This window comes from Aotus nancymaae, unplaced genomic scaffold (genome assembly GCF_030222135.1).
Source record: "Aotus nancymaae isolate 86718 unplaced genomic scaffold, 86718_ANA_hifiasm-v0.15.2.pri h1tg000022l_1, whole genome shotgun sequence".
NCBI lineage: Eukaryota > Metazoa > Chordata > Mammalia > Primates > Aotidae > Aotus > Aotus nancymaae.
Genome location: NW_026988435.1, coordinates 1862833 through 1883424, shown reverse-complemented (window position 1 = coordinate 1883424; position 20592 = coordinate 1862833). Strand labels below are relative to the sequence as shown.

Genomic DNA, 20592 nt, shown 5'->3' with positions numbered 1-20592 from the left:
AGGGAATATTTTTTGTTCAACAACAGAAACTAGCAAAAGCAAAGATACAGTAAAAATAGAAAATTTCCAGTGTAGAGTTATAAATATAATAATTGACACAGCCAGGGATGACTAATAAATAAAATGTTGAGGGATGATCATTTGAATACAGGATATTAATACTTTTAAAAACCATTTTTCCAATTACTTCAGTATAAATAAGGTGTCTCTGAAAGGTACAGATCTGATATCACTATCATGGTGACAGACAAATGGTGGAACAGTCCTGGTATCACGATCATGGTCGTAGACACACTGGACCTTCTCTGCCTGCAGATGGGTGAGGTAGCATTGACTCTGCAGTGTTCCTGGAAAAACACTTAGTCTGATTTTAATCATGAGGACATTTTCAGACAACTTCAGAGTGTAGACCATTGAGCCAGACAGCTAACCTGTCCTCTATGAACAAGCGCATGTCACCACCATCAATGACAACAACAAAAAGATGAGGAGACACTTTGGGTTCAAAAGAATGAAAGAAATGTAGCTACATTATCTTTTTACTCTTTTTCAACCCAAAATGTCTCTTCTCCTTTTAGCTGTGTGATTCGTGGTGACATGGGCTGTCTGAAGGAGACAGGTCAGTCGTGCTGCTCACTGTTCTACATTCTGAAGTTGTCTGCAGATTACCTCAGGCTATGAAACTCAGGCTAAGCATTTTCAGCAAGAACATGGCATTGATCATACTCTGCACCGGCAGAGTCCCATGTGACATGTTGTCTTAGTGTGGGAATATGACCCCTGTCCGGGCGACCAGGTGGAGTCTTGTCACCATCATAGTAAGAAACCTACTGTCCATGTCCAAAGTCAAGTGAACATGCTCTTCTAGACATAAAAAAATGGCATATGTGTAAGCCTGGCACGTGTCATAAAACTCAAGATACGCTGTATACAATGAATACAATATATCCAGTGAGTCCCAGAAGACTTCAGGGCCTTCTGCTTCCACCAGCTCCATGCTGAGCCTAAAAAAGGAGGAAAAACCAAAGAATAAGTCAGGGAAAATAAGACACCACAGAGCCCCAAATAGATTTCATGGATAGCACAAGGAACTGGTTAAGAAAGAAAAAAACATAGATCCATTAATGACATAATAGGCCGGGTGCGGTGGCTCACGCCTGTAATCCCAGCACTTTGGGAGGCTGAGGCGGGTGGATCACGAGGTCAAGAGATCGAGACCATCCTGGTCAACATGATGAAACCCCGTCTCTACTAAAAATACAACAAATTAGCTGAGCATGGTGGCACATGCCTGTAGTCCCAGCTACTCAGGAGGCTGAGGCAGGAGAATTGCCTGAACCCAGGAGGCAGAGGTTGCGGTGAGCCGAGATCGTGCCATTGCACTCCAGCCTGGGTAACAAGAGCGAAATTCCATCTCAAAAAAAAAAAATAAATAAATAATAATAATGTATCAATACTGGTTGATCAATCGTAACAGATGGACCACACTAATACAACATACTAATAGGGAAATTGCGTGCTGGAAGTCAGGGGAGCCTAGGAGAACTCTGTACTATCTATTCAATTTATCTGTAAACCTAGAACTGTTCTAAAAAATAATGTCTATTAAGTTTTTTGAAATTAGGAGGCAGCAAGCAGACCCAAATCAGGTTTTGGTGGCATCTTGTTATTGTGTGGTTAATACTGGGCATGGAAGTGCACCAACCTAGAGTCAGAGCAGTTGGAGATTTCAATGCCTATGCCTTTTGCCTCTATTGCTGGAGTGCCCTCGGAATACAGACAGCAGATCAGTTAGGCAGAAGCAGCCTCAGTGATCTCAGTGCAGGCCTCTGGTAAGGACAGGGACAAACCATCCAGCTGGGCAGAACCTAATGAAGACTAGAAACTGCTGAGACTCAGCAGCTGCCCCAGGGACACCCACGAATCAAAGGAGAAGGAGGCTGGGAGGGGCTGAGGAATACAGGATGACCTCCCTGCCGGAAAGACAGAAGCCACTCCAGAGATTCTGGTAAATAATGTAGGTTTCAGTACAGTGTGGTCTATTCAAAAAAGTTAAAAGAAAGAAAAGGAAAGAAAGAAAAAGAGAGAGAGAAAGAAAAAGAAAAGAGAAGAATGGAAGGGAGGGAGGAAGGGAAGGGAAGGAGGGAGGAAGGAAAAGAAATACATGGAAGGAAGGAAGGAAGGAGGGGAGGGAGGAAGGAGGGGAGGGAGGAAAGAGGGGAGGGAGGGGGGAACAAATGAACTTACACAACAATGAGAAGATAGAGGGGAACTTACACCACCAATATTTTCCATTAACAGGAACACGCTAACTAGTTATTAGAGATACACGCACTACTATAAAACCACATTCTGTTTCCATGATGTACAATTCCTTCATCCTTTTCTGAAACACTTTCTGTCTCTGGCCTTCTGTTTCCAGAGACACTGAGTCCTCCCTTTGGACAAGTTCTGGCACCCACAGGAATGAGATGGGACAGTGAACCCTTGAACACCAGGTCACAACCTTCCCTGCTGCTCCTTGTCCACTCTAGAAGCTACCCAGCTGCAGATGGGGGTCTTAGCCCCGGGTCTGACATTGTCCCTTTGACTTTCTCACTGGGCTTCTCTCCTCACACTGTCTCCCACTCCGCCAGGAACTGGCAGGTGACCACATGAGAAGGACACAAACAGGTCATGCTGGTTTCTTTCTCCCCTTCTCGATGCCTGCAGTGGTGGGTTCCATGTGGTAGTGACCTGATATTTACTGATTGTGGCACCCCTAGCCCAGAGCAGGGCCTGGCACCTAATAGCCACCGTGTGAATGCTCAGTGAAAGAAGGCATCCACTACATGGTCCTGAGGAACCAAGAATTCCACTGTGGCCCATCAATTTTAAGTCCTACACGATTCTAGAATGGGAGATGTGAAATGCCTATGAAAGTGGCCACTCTCTGAAACCATTATACTGGCAGCTGAGCCATGTTTCCCCATCCTGGACACATCTAGAGGGCACGGCCTAAAATCACACATATCTCCGCACACAGGACAGTGCAGGGGCCTTAGCCTGGGAAATGCGGGTAGACAGGGATGGGGTGAACCATGAAAGCTGAAGAGGGGAAAGCAGGTGAAAGGGAACAGCAAGGTGGAAACAGAGACAGAAATGGGGATGGAGACTGGGGGGTGAGAGGGGCAGAGAGAGGAGAGGGACGCAGATCCAGCCACTGAGAAAAAGGCTGAAGAGAGCACTGTCCTCTCCTGAAGTCAAATAACTTCCACCTGACCATGCACTGCAGGTCGTGGGCAGCACACACTGGTCATGCTGCGATGCTTAGGGTCCATGGAATCTTCCCTTCTCATCTGAGTCAAAACAGAGAGAGGACTCTCTCACCTCATGATTTTTACCTGTTGGATCTGGCAGCTCTTCATGTCAGCCCACACCGTGTGAGGCTGCTCTTGGTGCACCGAATGGGGAAGATTCTACATCAGTGCCTCGGAGAGTCACTAAAGGCCCTGGACAGCAGAAGTCATTGGTGCCCCAGCGTGCAGGCCAAGAGCACACAGCACTGAAGCTCCAGATACCCTCAGGAGGACAGTTAGGGCAATCTGCTGGTGAGAGCCTGGGTCAGCAGGAACCTTCACCTGGATCTAAACATGATTTGCCTTCATATTGGCTACGACATAAAAGAGAGAAATCAAGGTTAACATTGAGATTCAGGGCTTGGGCAACTTGAAGGATGGAAGTGCCACTTACTGAGACTCGGAAGATGGAGAAAGGAGTAGAGTGAAAGGTGGCGGGGAACCAGAGCTGGCTGGTTTCTGTCATATGCAATCAACCATCCTGACCAGCCTGGGCAGCACAGTAAGACCCTGTCTCTGCAAATAAAAAATGAAAAATTAGCAGAGCATGGTGACACACACTTAGAGTCTCAGCTACTCTGGAGGCTGAGGCAGGAGGATTCCTTGAGCCTTGAGTTAGAGGTTACAGTGAGCTATGATGGCACCACCGCACTCCATCCTGGGGGGTGGGAAAAAAGAGTGCTGACTAATTACTTGAGTGGCCAGAGAAAGTGCTTACTTTTCACAAAGTACTCTTTGAGGCAGATCTTAGTGAACAGGAATTCCATTCTTTCTGTTAGGAAATTAAGAGAGTGCGGGTGTGATTAGTTAATGCTGATTGAAGAACTATCTCTGGAATCTCATGTACTGGTCTATCTGGTCTATTTATATATGTATATTCTGTCTGCTGTCCCACTGAGCTTTGCTAGATTATGTTGCAGTAACAAAAGCCCCAAATCTTAGCAGCTACACATACAAAGGTTGATTCTCATTGACATTTCCTTTTATGGCAGGTTGACTGTGGCTCTGCTCTATACAAGGTATTTCATTTGTTAGATGGTAAAAGCTGTGATACTTGGAGAATTGTTGAATGTGGTATCAGTATGTTCATTCATTCATTCATTTAACAAATATTTATTCAATATCCTGTTTCATACCAGGCAAGGTCAAGGACTGAGAACACAGTAGTGAATAAGGGATAAGATTTCTAATTTCCAAGAGCTTTTACCGAAAATGAAATTAAACACATATAAAATAATCATAACAATAATGAATACTACATTCAGAAATAATAGATTTTAGTAAATATCTTAAACTAGAAAAATATAAAAATTATTAAAACTAAAACGGTCAAGTATGATGGCTCACACCTGTAACCCCAGCACTTTGGGATGCCAAGGTGGGAGGATCGTTTGAGCCCAGGAGTTTGAAACCAGTCTGGGCACCATAGGAAAGAAGACCCTCTATACAAAAAGTAAAAAATTAGCTGGGCATGGTGGTGCATGCCTGTAGTCCCAGCTACTAAGGAGGCTGAGGTGGGAGGACTGCTTAAGCCTGAGAGCTCAAAGCTACAGTGAGCCATGATCATACCACTGCACCACTGCACTCCAGCCTGCTGGGTGACAGAGTGAGACCCTGTCTCAAGAAAAAAAAATTTTTAAAGGAAAAAGAAACAATTTAATCAATGTAGTCCTGAAACTATCATTAAATACACTTAAGAACAATTAAGTATAAAAGAGTTACTGCTTTGACAGGAAGATTGTAAATACTTTAAAAAGACAAATAAATAAAAGAGTCAAAACTGTAGCTCTGTTAGGCTTAAATAACATCTAATTCAAGTCACAATGAACATATAGCCATCATTCTGAACACCGTATATTTCACTTAATACATTTTGCCTGAACGCCCAACAGATCTGACTTACTGACAGCTGTATGTAGTCAAGAAATTGGCAATCATTTATAAACTATCACCTATGACTCCATCTGCTCTACCCACCTTTTAAAAATCATTTATTTATTTACTTTTATTTTGTAGAGACAGGATCTCACTATGTTGCCCAGGTTGGTCCAGAAACAGACCCACACTGATTTCATAAATCAGATGACCATACAGCCATCCAGTTTATGAAAACAAAGTGCCATACAGCGCAGAAGGGCAAGGATGGTCTTTTCAATACATGGTGCTGCATCAAGCAGTCACATCCATGTAGTAAAAAGTGAACATAGCCACGGGGGGTGGCTCATGCTTGTAATCCCAGCACTCTGGGAGGCTGAAGTGGGCAGACTACTTGAGCCCGAGTTCGAGACTAACCTGGGAAACATGTTGAATCCTCATCTCTACAAAAAATACAAAAATTAGCCAGACAATGCTGGCACATGCCTATAGTCACAGCTACACAGGAGGCTGAAGTGGGAGGATCACTTGAGCCAGGAGGTAGAGGTTGTGGTGAGCTGAGATCATGCCACCACACTCCAGCCTGGGCAGTAGAGTGAGACCCTGTCTGAAAAATAAATGCATAAACTAAAGTAAAATTGCTATAAGGTTAACACAGAAAAAATGTGTTTGCATTCTTAGGTTAGGCATTGGTTTCTTAAACAGGACACAAAAAGCAGTAACCATAAAGGAAAAGATTGATAAAGTATAATTTTATTAAAATTAAGAAACTCAGCCTGGGTGCAGTGGCTCATGCCTGTAATCCCAATACTAAGGGAGGCCAAGGCAGGTGTATCACTTAAACTGAGGAGTTCCAGACCAGCCTACACAATGTGGCAAAACCTCATCTCTTCTAAAAATATAAAAAAAGAGCTGAGCATAATGGAGCTCCCCTGTAGGTCCCAGTTACGTGGAGGCTGAGGCAGGAGGATCACCTGAGCCTTGGGAGGTCCAGGTTGTACTGAGCTGTGATTCTGCCACTGCACTCCAGCCTGGACAACAGAGTGAGATCCTGTCTCAAAAAGAAAGAAAACTATTAGAGAATCTCCATTCATGTAAAAACACCATTAAAAGAGTGAAAAGGCAAGCTATGGTTTGAAAAAAGAGAAATGTAATACATATAATACATATGTATTCTAGAAAGGACACATATCCAGAATAAAGTATTACAAATCAACAGAAAAACAAGCATATCAATGAAAACAGGATACAAAGATTTAACAGGCACTTCACAAAAGAAGATATAAAAATGGCAATAAAAAATATTCAAACCAGGAAGACACAAAATGAAACCACACTGATCTATTACAGCACCTCTACTAGAATGGCAAAATAATTTTGAACTGACAAGCATCAGCAAGGATGTGGGGTAACCGGAATATTCCCTGCTAAATGGTACAACCACTTTGGGAAAACGTTCAACAACATCTGATACTAATGTTTTATCATTCATACCTCTAAAGCCAGCAATGCCACTCCTACATACATACCCCAAGCTAGTAATGTTCTATTTCTTGATCTGTGGTAGTTCACTTAGTAAAAATTCATTACCTGTATTTTTTTGTTTTGTTTTGTTTTAGTGAAGGAGTTTCACCATGTTGGCCAGGCTGGTCTCAAACTTCCGACCTCAGGTTAGCCACCCGCCTCGGTCTCCCAAAATGCTGGGGTTACAGGCATGAGCCACCATGCCCAGCCTCTGCCATCCAGGCTGGAGTGCAATGGCATGATCACTGCAATCTCAACCTCCTGGGCTCTGGTGATCCTCCCACCTCAGCCTCCCGGGTAGCTAGGACTACAGGCACACACCACCACACACAGATAATTTTTGTATTTTTAGTAGAGACGGGGTTTTGCCACATCGCCCAGGCTGGTCTGGAACTGCTGGGCTCAAGTGGTCTGACCACCTTGACCTCCTGAAATGCTGGGATTACAGGTGTGCTCCACCGTGCCCAGACCACCTGCACATTTAAAATTGTGAGCTTCTGCAGACTTCAGTAACTTTTCAAAAATTTCTTTGACAAAATGTTCTCAGAAATCTTAAAGCTGGCATTTTAGAATAGGAAAAAAACAACTTCTGGTTCACTGGTGAAATTTTACTAGTAAAATTTAAAAACAAAAAGAAAGCAACTAACGCATATCAGCTCAGAACAGAGACTAAAAACTACCAGTAGATCACTTTAACTTGGTCAAGCACTGGGAGTCATTCCTTCGGCAAAGAAAGGATGGAAAACACTGGAACCCAAAGAAAAGATGGCACTGCAAGAAAAAACTTCCTGTCGGAAGCAGCTTTACCAGCAAAAGACAGGAGGAAAGCGAGGAAACCATTCCAAAAGTCTTGACTCTTTGGTGAGAGGATGCCAAATGAGATGATCTAAGAAGCCCCAAAGACAGACAGACAGACAGACACAGGGAAACCACAGCAACTCTTTGGAGCGCAAACAGCACCACTACAATCCAATCTACTGGAAATGCTGCGGTTAATTTGAGGCTTGCCCCGCTAGTCCGGAGGCGATTCAGTGACGGCTACAAACGCTCCTGTAGTGCATGCTGGACCTGGCACACCTGGGTTACCCGCCACCAGCCTGGAGACAGCGTCAGGTGGGGAATCCCAGTGGCCAACAAAGATCCCAACTTTGCAAGTCAGGGGCCAGAGCAGTCTCGCCCCTCAGGTCCCCAGAGGGAACCGATTTCTGGCCTCGAAGGTGGGGCGCAGGGTCAGCGTCCTCCACAGGATTTACGAGGACCTGTCCCCGAAGCTGCTCCATCCCTGCACCCCCTGGGATGCCACAGGAAGACCCGCCCGCGAGTTTCTTACCTCGCGCCCACCAGAGCGCGGCGGGCGGCAGCGGCAGGCGAGGAATCGAGCGCAGGAAACAGGCCCCTGCGTGGCCGGCGCTCCCACCCGGCTCGCGCAGCAAAACTTGCTGGGCCCCCGCCAGACGCGCCGCGACCCAGTTGTGCACCCACGTGTCCCGGACTCACCGTCCGCCCGGCTTGGGGCGGCGCCCTCCCCTCGGAAAGGCTGGGTGGACTTCACCCGAAATGTTAACTTCCCATGGAGATGGCAGCTGCCCTGCAGCGCCTCCGCCTGCTCCTGGCTCCGCAGATCGCCCTTCTGGCTTTTAAAAATGCATTGCACTCACTCAGAAACTCAAGCGCCTAGGGACCCCCACCTACCCCTCCCGGCACCGCTGTCTCCACCGCCGCCTAGTCCCTCCTGCAGCCCGCGGGCTCCTCCAGGCAGGCCGGCTGAGAGTCCAAAGCGCAGGCGCGGGGCCTTAAAGGGCCCCTCAAAGGGCCCCTCCACCTCAGGGGCACAACCTTGTTAGGCGGCGCTAGGGGGATGGACCGAGTGAAGCAAGAAAGGGTAAATCCCTCTCTCCCCTCCGCCTCTCTTTCAAAGCACCAGCCCTGAATCCTGAAAATAGCTGATTTCCCAGCAACTGGAACGGCCCCTGGCAGGTTAAAGAGGCAGGAGACACAGACCCTGGGGGCTGGAGTGAACCCGCTCTTAGGACTGTAGGTGTTGGCGCTGCCGCCAGGCCAGGACACCCGGTGCAGACGCGCAGCCTTCGGAAGGCAGCCCCCCCCAGAGGTGGCCTTATGTCACTCTCGAAACAATAATGAACGGGTCAATGGCACTTGTAGTTATTTTCTAATGTAAATTTATAACAGATTTTGCAGATGGACTTCCACTAAAATAAACCTTTCGGAAAGAGAACAACTTTTTTTTAACATTAAGAAATACCAAGAGATAGGAAGTAAAACCCTGCTGTTCACCCAGCTAAAAACTTTAAAAACTTGAAATTTTATCTAAGGCCAATGTTTGCATAACTTTAGGTTGTGCCATTATTTAAAACCAATTTCAATTAACAATTTCAGGCCGGGTGCGGTGGCTCAAGCCTGTAATCCCAGCACCTTGGGAGGTCGAGGCGGGCGGATCACGAGGGCGGGAGACAGAGACCATCCTGGCCAACATGATGAAACCCCGTCTCTACTAAAAATACAAAAAATTAGCTGTTCGTGGTGGCGTGCGCCTGTAGTTCCAGCTACCCGGGAGGCTGAGGCAGGAGAATTGCCTGAACCCAGGAGGTGGAGGTTGCAATGAGCCGAGATCGTGCCACTGCACTTCAGCCTGGCGTCTGGTGACAGAGTGAGACTCTGTCTCAAACAAACAAACAAAAAACCCAGAAAAACAACAACAACAACAAAAAACACAATTTCATTGCAATTGAATCCATCTTGTATAAGAAAACTAAGATATAGCCCTGATTATCTACCTCTCCCCTCCTATATTCCATCCATCAACAAATCCTACTGGTTTTTACCATGCAAATTGTCCTTGAGTGTGTCCTCCTCTGTCGCCTCCATCACCACACTAGTCTAGGCCACCTTCACCTGGGGAGTGGGGGTGGAGGGACTACTGACCTAGTCTTCTTGTGGTTTACACATATCCCCCTTATCGCCTCTCTAATCTCAACACAACAGAGTAGCTTTTTCACAATATAATGTGACTCTGCCACTTCCCAGCCTAAACCACTTAAACACCTTCCCATTTTCCTATACAAAACTTCCTAATTAACCAACCCTGAATGGCCAGATGCCTTGCCCACCTCTCCATCTCTTCTCTTCTCACTGCTCAGACCAATTCCATCCTGCTCTCTCTGCTCCAGCCAAACTGGCCTCTTTTATTCCCTGTTTACCAGCTTCCTGGCTGCCACAGAGCTTTTGCTCATGCTTTGCTCTGTGCCTGAAGGTTCTTCTAACCCTCATCCTTCTGACAACAATAAGAGTCTCCACCTCTGAGAAGCACCTTCTCACCTCCCTATGGTGGTCCCTTACTCCTATCACATTGCATGAACAATACGTCCAACAAGGCTTCTACCAAAAATGCTCTTATAGTAACCTCATTTTTATACTAAGGAAAACCTGGGTAAAACACAAATCTTCATTCTCAGAAGAATTTAATACCGACTGTTACATAGTCATAAAATGATCCCAGAAGTTCACTCTATAACATCAAAACCAGAAATCCACACTGATGCCACTGATGGAAGAAAATCATGATACAAAAATGAGAGAGAGAAAGAGACAGAGACAGAGAAAGAGAGAGAGAAACTGTGCTATAGCCATAGTAGTGGGTAAAAGCCAAAAGAGCTCAATTTCTATCATAATATTCAATAGAAGAACTGAAGGAACATGAGCCAATAGCTCCAAGGGTCCAGATCTGCACAAGGTGCTGTTGGGTGCAGGGTTCTGTCAGCTCCCACAATGCATCTCAGATGGGCTAATTTATATGGACATGGCCCCTGCAAAAATCTATCAATGCTAATTTACCGTTGTGTAGGAGGAAGAATGAGCATGAGTTTGTTTTAATCAAATAAAAGCAAAATCAAGATTTATGAAGAAAAGAGGAAAGGGGAGAAGAAAAATACCACCTGGGACCTTTGTAATTTTGCTCTCCTTGGATAAGCGACTTGACAGAAAGCTTTCAAAGGGGTCACTGTGGCCCATCTTCTCCAGACCGATGTGACTTGGTCACCACAGAAAACAATTACGGATGTTGGAGGACTTTAAAAATCTTAAAAGCTTAGCAGTTCATCGTATGTCACAGAGTATCTGTGTGCGATGTCCACCATGTCCTTCTGTTGTCCACCCCCTTGGTTAAGCCAGGAGGGCTCCTCTCCCCTCGGTGGAATATCATACATCGATGTGTAGAGTTTGCTGTGCCAGCAAGTAAGTGACAAAAGAGACATTGATAGAATTGGGAAACAAATTGGAATATGATTTGGTCCCGCTTCCTCGAAGATAAACGTGTAGAATGTATTCAAATTAGAAGCATTAAATAAATACTGTAATGAAAAAATGGTACATCCTGTTCTCTACACCATAGAAATACCTGCACAAGTGACCAAAGAAATGTGTACAAGAATGGTGGTGACTGCAGCATCGTTTGTAATCCTAAGACCATGAAACCCACCTCATTTCAAAAACATTTAATTTTTTGAGACCAAGTCTCACTCTTGTTACCCAGGCTGGAGTGCAGATCTCAGCTCCCTGCAACTTCCACCTCCCAGGTTCAAGCAATTCTCCTGCCTCAGCCTCCTGAGTAGCAGGGATTACAGGCACCTACCACCATGCCGGCTAATTTTTGTATTTTTAGTAGAGACAGTGATTCACCATGTTGGCCAGGCTGGTCTCGAACTCCTGACTTCAGATGATCCACTAGCCTCGGCCTCCCAAAATGCTGGGATTACAGGCATCAGCCACAGTGATCAGCCTTCAAAAACGTTTGAAAAGCGTTAAATAAATTATGCACAAACTGAGGAAGAAATGCTGTTTTCACAAACATGGTGAGGATCAGCATGAAGATGACTGATTCCACTGATTCCACTGGTCACATTATTGATAGAGCAATCAGTAAACCCAGGAACATCCTGGTGATAGGATGCCACTGTAATAGGTCTCCTATTATTATAAATGAAAAACTTGAGGCACTTTACTCGCCCAAGCCTTCTATGGCAGCAAAGAAGAGTTTTATCACACCAGAAATGAATTACTGTCTAAGGTCTCTGGGATTTCTGAGTGTGACAGATATAAGGCGCGGTTGGTCCTTCTCACTGCCTCAGACATGAGAAGTTGTGGAAGAGGACATGTGTGTCTCGGGATTAATGTCCCATGATTAACCTGGTTGATTATATATCATCAGAAACCGGTTAACCTGGTTGATTAAAACGGGTTAAAACACAACACGAGGCGTCTCTGGGTGGGCTCGAACCACCAACCTTTCAGTTTCAGTTAACAGCCAAACACGCTAACCCATTGCGCCACAGAGACCGTGACTACAGATGCTACAGGACGCTTTAGGGAGGGCACACTCACCAAACTACCCTCATCCCTTCCGTCTTCAGCCCTCCCCTTCCCCAACCGCTGGCGACTGAGCTAAGCCTTGGAAAACCGGAGAGATTAGAGACCTGTGAGTCGGTACGGTCACGTTGCACACCCGCGCTGGGAGATTCTGGAGTCAGAGGACAGCGGAATGACTATCCCCTATCCTGCTCCTGGCCTGCTTCAGAAGGCCCCGGAAACGCCCCCGACCCCGACCGCCCCGAGCCGCCTGGGGGCCCAAGAGAAGCTGAACGCCTGGTGGGCTCCCGGGTTGGCTCTTCCCATTTTTTGCGCCACAAAACCCTGCTCAGTGGCTTTCGGGGCCACTGCGGAGCTTCCTTTGCTGTCTTCGGATTCTGTGCCCCGCTCGCGGGCTCCACCAGGGCAGGGATGGGGGTGACGGTCGCTGGTGGGTCTTCTCGCGAGGAGCAGGGTCTGCACTCACCAGGGTCGACGACTAGGACTTGTTGAACGAATCCATCATCGCCTTTTGCTTTTCGTCCTCTGAAGAACCCTGAAAATAGAAATTACGAACTGTTTTTCCATGGGAGTTTTGTTTTGGAGACGGAGTCTCTCTTGGTCGCCCAGGCTGGAGTGCAGTGCCGCAAACTCGGCTCACTGCAGCCTCGGCCAGCCTCGACCTACCGGGGCCGAGCGATCTTCTTGCTTCAGCCCCCAGATGGCTGGGACAACAGGCACGCCACCGCGCCCGGCTAATTTTTGTATTTTTTGTACAGACAGGATTTCGCCAGGTCGCCCAGACTGGTCGTGAAGGGGAAGTTCTTTTAAAAAGGCTTGATTCCGATTGATTTCTCCGCATCCCCAGAAGAGGGCAAGGGGCGAGGCCCTCTAGGGGCCGGTGGCAACAGAGGGGTCCTGCCACTTGGCGTGGTGGAGCTGAGGGGTCAGCTGCACTGTTTTTGGGTGCGTGCCTGGGGCAGGAGGCTGGGAGCTGGGCTGGGGTGGGTCCAACAGGGAATTGCCAGGAGGACGGCCAGGAAGTCGGTAGAGGCTGGACCGGTAGAGACAGAACTTTGCAGTAGCTTTGTGCAGCGGTGAGACTGCACCAGGGAGAGATGAGAAGTGTTTTTATTACAGCAGGGTGGGGAAAAATGGAGAGACATCAAGAAAAAACGAAATCTATGTGGACCCTTTGATCTCCAAAACGGAAGCAGTCGTACATTAAGTTTAAAGGAGTCCGGCGCGTCAGCTCCTGTGGCTCACCCTGCTCGCATTGTGGTTGCTACTCTGTGCTGTGGCCACAGCAAACTCGGCTCGAATCGGAGTTACTGCAGTGTCCCTTCTAGGGTGTAGGGTTCTTCTTTCCCTTTAGCCTCCAACCTCAGCCTGGGCTGTGCCGTTTACCTGTGAGTAGAGAGGTTACAACTGTCCTGTGGCTTCGGAGCTCTCTGTAGTGGCAGGAATAGAAGGAACCGGTACCCTGCTGTCCGGGGTCGCGTCATCTTGAAAGGCTAGACATTTGCCCCCTCTCTGAGCAAGTGCAATACCCAAAAGGTGAGGAGCTCCCTCTCAGTCAGACTTATTGGAATCTTTTACTGATGACATGATGTGGCTGTACCTTTTTCTTTAGCTCAGATATTTCAAACATCCATAGGGCCTTTTCAGGCCAAAACAGAAATGAACAGGAAAAGATGAGAGTTCACAGTCCAACCGGGTATTTTAAGCGAAACCTAAAGAATGTAATAAAATCAAAACTTAATGACATTCCCCGGCCCCAAGTTTAAATTTTGTTTTTATTTCTTTATTTGCTATCAGTAAATGACTGAAGCATAATCCACACAGACCAAAGTGTGCTAATCTTAACTTCGAGGCTCAGTGCATTTTGACAAAAGAAACTATCACCTAGATCAAAGTTATGGGACATTGTCACCAGCCCAAAAATTCATTAGAGCCCCTTTCCTGTCAATCCTCACCCCATCCCCACTTAGGCAGTCACCCTTCTGATTTCCATCTCTGTGACTTACTTTTGCTTCTTCTTGAGATCACGTAAAGGAGTATACTGATTTTGCCTGTTTTTTTTTTTTTTTTAAATGCAACGATGATTATGAGATTCTTCCATTATATGGCATGAATCTCAGGTTTTTGGTGTTATTGATGAGTGTTTTCTAACCTGTGAATACACTACAGTTGATGGACAATTGGGCTGTTTCTAGTCTTGGCGATTGTGAATAAGGTGTTTACAAATATTCTACTAAGGGCCTTTTTATGGACCTGTGCCTTCATTTCTGTTGAGTATAAGCCTAGTAATGGAATGGCTGGGTCAGGAGGTAGGTGTATTTTTAACTGTATTGGAAACTATCCGACAGTATTTTAGAATGGTTACACTATTGTATTCTCTTTTTCTCTCTCTTTTTGAGACAGAGTCTCACTCTGTCGGCCAGGCTGGAGTGCAATGTTTCGATCTCGGCTCACTGCAACCTGTGCCTCCCAGGTTCAAGCCATTCTCCTACCTCAGCCTCCCACGTAGCTGGGATTGAAGTCTTCTTCCTCAGCAATGCTCAATGTCTCAATGATTGGCTTTCTGTGTGCTGAGCAGTGGGAAATGGAACAAGAGCCAACAGCGCTAAGGATCTGGGTCTGTAACAGGGGCCTGTTAGGTGCAGGATTCTGTTGGCTCCAGTGATGTTTCTCAGATGGGCTGATTTTTATGGACATAGCCTCTGAAAGAAATCAGTCAGGGAATAACTCAGAGACACTTACCTGCATGTGAATTCATTAATATAGAAGGGAGAACTGGCATTAGTTTGTTTTCAGCAAATAAAAGTAAAATCAAAATTTAGAAAGAAAAGAGTAATAGGGAGGAGAAAAAATGTCTGGGGCCATTGTGATTTTACTCCCTTTGGATAAGCGACTTGGCAGAAGGCTATCAAAGAGGTCATTGTGACCTGTCTTCTCTGGACCCATGTGACTTGGTCACCACAGGAAACAATGACAAGCTGGGCACAGTAACTCACAATTGTAATAGCAGCACTTTGGGAGGCTGAGGCAGGTGGATTGCTTGAGCTCAGTTGGAGAGCAGCCTGGGCAACATGGTGAAACCCTATCTCTACAAAAAGATACAAAAATTAGCCAGCCAGCATTGGTGTATGCTGGCAGTCCCAGCTACTCAGGAGGCTGAGGTGGGAGGATCACCTGAGCCCAGGGAGGTTGAGGCTGAGGTGAGCCATGATCATGTTACACTATGACCATGCCACTGCATGGCTGCCTTGGCAACAGAGTGAGGCCTTGTCTCAAAAATCAAATGAAACATCTTAGAAGTTTACCTGTGCATCCTGTGCCACAGAATATCTGTGTGTAATGTCCTCCATGTCCTTCTGTTGTATCATCCTCTTAGTTAAGCCACGAAGCCACCTAGCCCCTTATTAGAATATCCTGGGCACATGGCCAAGGATGGTGGCTTGCACCTGAAATCCCAGCACTTTGAGAGGCCAAGGCAGATGGATCTGTTGAGCCCAGGAGTTAGAGACCAACAGGGGCAACAAAGCAAGACCCTATCTCTACAAAAAAAAAAACAAACCTGAATGTGGTGGTGCATGCCAGTAGATCCAGCTACTATGGAGGCTGAGGTGTGAGGATCACTGGAGCCCAGGGAGTGGAGGTTGCAGTGAGCTGAGATCACACCACTGCACTCCACACTGGGTGACAGAGTGAGACCTACTCTAAAAAAAGGTGGGGAGGGAGAAGAAAGTTTGTTGTGCCAGCAAGTAAATGAAGAAAGAGACAGTATTGGAGTTGAGAAATAAATTGGAATGTAATTTGGTGCCTCTCCCACAGAAGATAATTTTGCTAAATGTGCTGAAGTTAGAGATGTTCTACAAGGCCCGATGCAGTGACTCATGCCTTTAAATCCTGGCACCTTCTGAGGCCTTGGAGCTGCTTCAGCCCAGGAGTTTGGAGACCAGCCTGTGCCACATGGTGAAATCCCTTCTCTACAAAACATACAGAAATTAGCAGGGCATGATGGCCCACACCTGTATTCCCAGCTACTGGGAAGGCTGAGAGATGGGAGGATCACTTGAGCCTGGGAAGTTGACACCGCAGTGAGACATGATCGGGCCACTGCGCTCCAGCCTGAGAGACGGAATGAGACCCCACCACAAAACCTAAAACTAAAAATTAAAAAGCCTGTAACATGGCAGTGGCACATCCATTTCTCTACAGTATAGGAATATCAGTGGCCAAAGAGATGTATGCAAGAATGATAATTGCAGGATTCTTCAAAATCCCAAAACCATGAAGCCAACCTCATTTCAAACACATTTTGAAAAGTGTTAAATAAATCATGCACAAACTAGGGGAAAATGCTGTTTTCGAAAATGATGGAGAGGATTATGATGATGATAAATGATTCTACTGGTCATATTATGTAAATCCAGGCACATCCTGGGGATAGGACACCTCTCTAAGCTTCCTGTTAAAAATGAAAAAAAAAATGAGGCTGGTATATAACCCATCCAAGCCTATCAGGGGCAGCATGAGGATTTTATTGCAGCAGAGGGACCCGTTTGGTCTCTGTTTCTTGTACACAGGCACAAGACAACCTGACATTTCAGGAGATGCTCTTTCAGATTGGATCTCTGAGGGAGGTGGCCCTTGACAGGGATCCCTGTTAACTGTGACTAGAATCCTGAGAAGAGAAAACCCTCCCTGAAATAGGCATATCCCTGGCTGGCCTAGAACCACCAACCTTTCGGAGTTAGGACTATGGGAAGAAACGGGAAATTCTCTGTGACTGATAATACTGAACTCTCTAAAAGTTGGAGGAGGCGTCCCTGGGTGGGCTCAATCCACCAACCTTTCGGTTAACAGCCTAATGCGCTGACCAGTTGCGCCACAGAGACCGGTGCTGGTGGCTCCACTGGGTGCTATAGGCAGGGCCCTCACCAAACTTCCCGCGTCCCTTCCAGCCTCAGAGCTGCCCCGGTAGGACGGCGAGCGAGACCTGGGGAACCTGGAGAGATAAGAGCGGCGAATCTGCTGGTCCCTTAGGACACCCGCGCATTGGGAGATTCTGGAGTCAGAGGACAGCGGAATGGCCTTCGCCCGCCCTGCCCCGCCGCTGCTTCAGAAGCCCCCGGAAACACCCCGGTCCGCGACCTGGGCGGAGCCACCTGGGGGTCGAAGGGAAGCTGAACGCCTGGCGGGCTCCTGGGATGGCTCTTCCCGTTCTTTGCGCCCACTTGACCCAGTGAGGAAGCCTGTGCCCACGCTGCCCAGTCACTTTCGGGGCCTCTGCGGAGCTTCCGCTGCTGTCTTCCGATCCTGTGTCCCACACGGGGGCTTGACCAGGACAGGGATGTGGTGAGGGTCGCTCATGGGTCCTCTCGCGGGGAGCAGGGTCTTGCACTCAGCAGGGCGCACGACTAGGACTAGTCGAACGAATGCATCGTCGCCTTTAGCTTCCATTTTAAGAGCCTTGAGAATGGAAATCATGAGAGATTTTTCCATGGAAATTCCATTTACAAAGCGTTTATTCAGGTTGATTTCTGGGCACTCCGCGGGGTGAGCAAAGGGCAGGGCCTCCAGGGCACCTTCTGCGCGGTGGAGCCTGGGGGCTCAGCAGGGCTGGAGTCGGGTCGTGGGGCGGGACGGCGGGAGCAGGGAAAGGGAAAAGCAGGGAAAGAAGCCATGGAGCGGGGAAAGGGAAAAGCAGGGAAAGAAGCCATGGAGCGGTGGACCAGACATCCAGACCTCCTAAAAGCCTCGCGCAGAGGCACTGGCGGTGAGATTTAATTTTTTATTGCAGCAGAATGGAGAGGAATTGAGGGGAAAACGGAGACAGAACCTGAAAGAGCCCAAATGTGAGAACCTGTCGCTCCCAAGAGTAAGATGTTCCAGAAGAACGAGCGCGAAAACTAAGCATCTGGGAACCCTGAAATCCTTGAAGGAGTAGCATCTCATGACCTTCTGCGTTCCTTTAGGCAAAAGGACTTCCTTCCACTGTTTGTTTGTTCGATTGCTTGTGTTTGTTAAATAAATAAAGCGCTTTCCATTATCTTTGAAATTGCGTTGGTTCTATTACTTTAGGATTACAAACAATGCTGCACTCATCATTCTTTTCACTTCTCACTGGTCTCTGGTGTGTTTCTATAGGGAGAGGCCTGGAGAGTAGTTGTTCCAGCAGCGTGATCACATGGTTTTTATATCAGTCCATTTTCTTTCTATTTTGCCTTGTTAGCTATAATTCTTTTTGTTATGTCAGTGATGGCTTTAGGGTTTCCAGACTACATCTTGATAGTCTGCCATCAAGTGACATTATACCTCCGCTTCTGGCCTTTATGCTAGCGTCGTCATGTAATTTGATTTTAGACACGTTATAAACCCCAACATCAAAGTACTCACACGGCGATTTTCAGTCATCTGTATTTCTTCGTGGAGGTCCAGATTTCTGTCTGGTGTCCTTATCTGAGGCCTAGAGTACTTCTTCAACCTTTCTTGTGGTGTGGGTCAGTGAATGCTTTCATGCATTTTTATGTCTTTATTTTTATTTGCATTTTCTTTTTAGTTTAAGAGAAGAAGTTTAATAGGTGAAAGAAAGAGAAAAGCTCCCTCGTGCAGAGGAAGGGTCCCAAATGGGTTTCTCTATTTGTATTTTCTTTTTTTTTAGATGGAATTTTGCTCCATCATCCAGGCTGAAGTGCAGTGGCATGATCTCAGCTCACTGCAACCTCCATCTCCTGGGTTCAAGTGATTCTCATGCTTAAGCCTCCTGAGTAGCTGGGATTTTAGGTATGTGCCACCACACCTCGCTAATTTTTGTATTTTTAGTAGAGGCAAGGCTTTGCCATGTTGGCCAGGCTGGTCTCTGACTCCCTGACCATAAGTGATCTGCCTGCTTCCCAAAGTGCTGGGATTACAGGCCTGAGTCACCATGCCTGGCCTCATTTTTGGTATGCCTTTGAATGTCTTTACTTCAGTCACATTTTTGAAAGATTTTTCACTGTGGCATAGCATTCCAAAATAACTTTTTTCTCTTTCACCAATTTAGGGTGTTGCCACTTTGACATTTGTCATCGATGTGCCATCTTTTCTGTTTTTGTACAACTGGCATAAAGGAGGCTTCCTGAACTTGTTATGTAATTTTTGGGATGTGTATTTAAATTTAAAAATTTTTTCTTTATTATACTTTAAGTTCTGGGATACATGTGCGGAACGTGCAGGTGTATTACGTGTACTTATACATGTGCTATGGTGGTTTGCTGCACTCATCAACCCATCATCTACATTAGGGGTTTGTCCTAATGCTATCTCTCCTTTTACCCCCTACCCCCCAACAGGCCCTGGTGTGTGATGTTCCCCTCCCTGTGTTTATGTGTTCTCATTTTTCAACTCGCACTTATGAGTGAGAACATGCAATGTTTGGTTTTCTGTTCTTGCATCAATTTGCTGAGAATGATAGTTTCCAGCTTCATCCATTCCCCACAAAGGACATTAACTCATTCTATTTTATGACTGCATAGTATTTCATGGTGTATATGTGCCATGTTTTCTTTATCCATTCTGTCATTATGGGCATTTGGGTTGGTTACAAGTCTTTGCTATTGAAGAGTGCTGCAATAAACATACGTGTGCATGTGTCTTTATAGTATAAAATGATTTATAATCCTTTGGGTTTGTACCCAGTAATGGAATTGCTGGGTCAAATGGTATTTCTGGTTATAGATCCTTGAGAAATTATCACACTGTCTTCCACAATTGTTTACCTAAATTTAAAACATTAAATTGGGCTGGGTGAAGTGGCTCACCTTCATAATCTGGACACTTTGGGAGGTGGAGATGGGAGGATTGATTGAGGCCCAGAGTTGGAGACCAGCCAGGACAAGATAGCAAGACATAATTCTCTCTCTCCATATATATATATATGTATATATATATATGTATGTGTGTGTATATTGTGCATATGCATATGTATGTCTACACACACACATCCATCATGAAAGTCCTAGATTCATCTTAAATTCCACCAAAAGTACACTTAACATAAAATGTGCCCATCCTGAGGGTCAAACCTACCTGCTGATGAGTAATTTGTGTTTGTGTGACATTCTCAATAGCGTTTGCTTTCCCTAGCATAATGCTTTTCATATTTTCCTCACACCTGAATGTCTCACTGTAAAACCTGTCAGAATTCATTTCTTTTGTGGTTTTTCTTTGAGAATGCTCCAGGGTTTTGTTTTATTTATTTATTTTATACCTTTGAAAAGCATAGAGACAAAGACTGGCAACAAGCATATATTACTGTATTAGTCTGAGTTCTCCAGAGGAAGAAAACGAGCAGGACACACACACACAGACAGAGAGAGAGAGAGAGAGATTTACATTGGCACATGTGATATGGAATCAGAGAAGTCCAAGTCTACACTGAGTAAGCTGTAGACCCAGGACAGTCGAATATAGTTCACCGCCAAGTCCAAGGCCCAAGGCAGAAGAC

The 20592-nt window shown here is 46.2% G+C and overlaps 1 non-coding gene across 1 annotated transcript; it reads right to left on the bottom strand.

The window, feature by feature from the left end:
* Window positions 1–12009: 12009 nt before the first annotated feature.
* TRNAN-GUU (transfer RNA asparagine (anticodon GUU)) lies at window positions 12010–12089 on the bottom strand. The gene is given in 2 exon segments: window positions 12010–12045; window positions 12052–12089. It is a non-coding gene; the product is annotated as a tRNA-Asn (tRNA).
* Between the last annotated feature and the right edge of the window lie 8503 nt (window positions 12090–20592).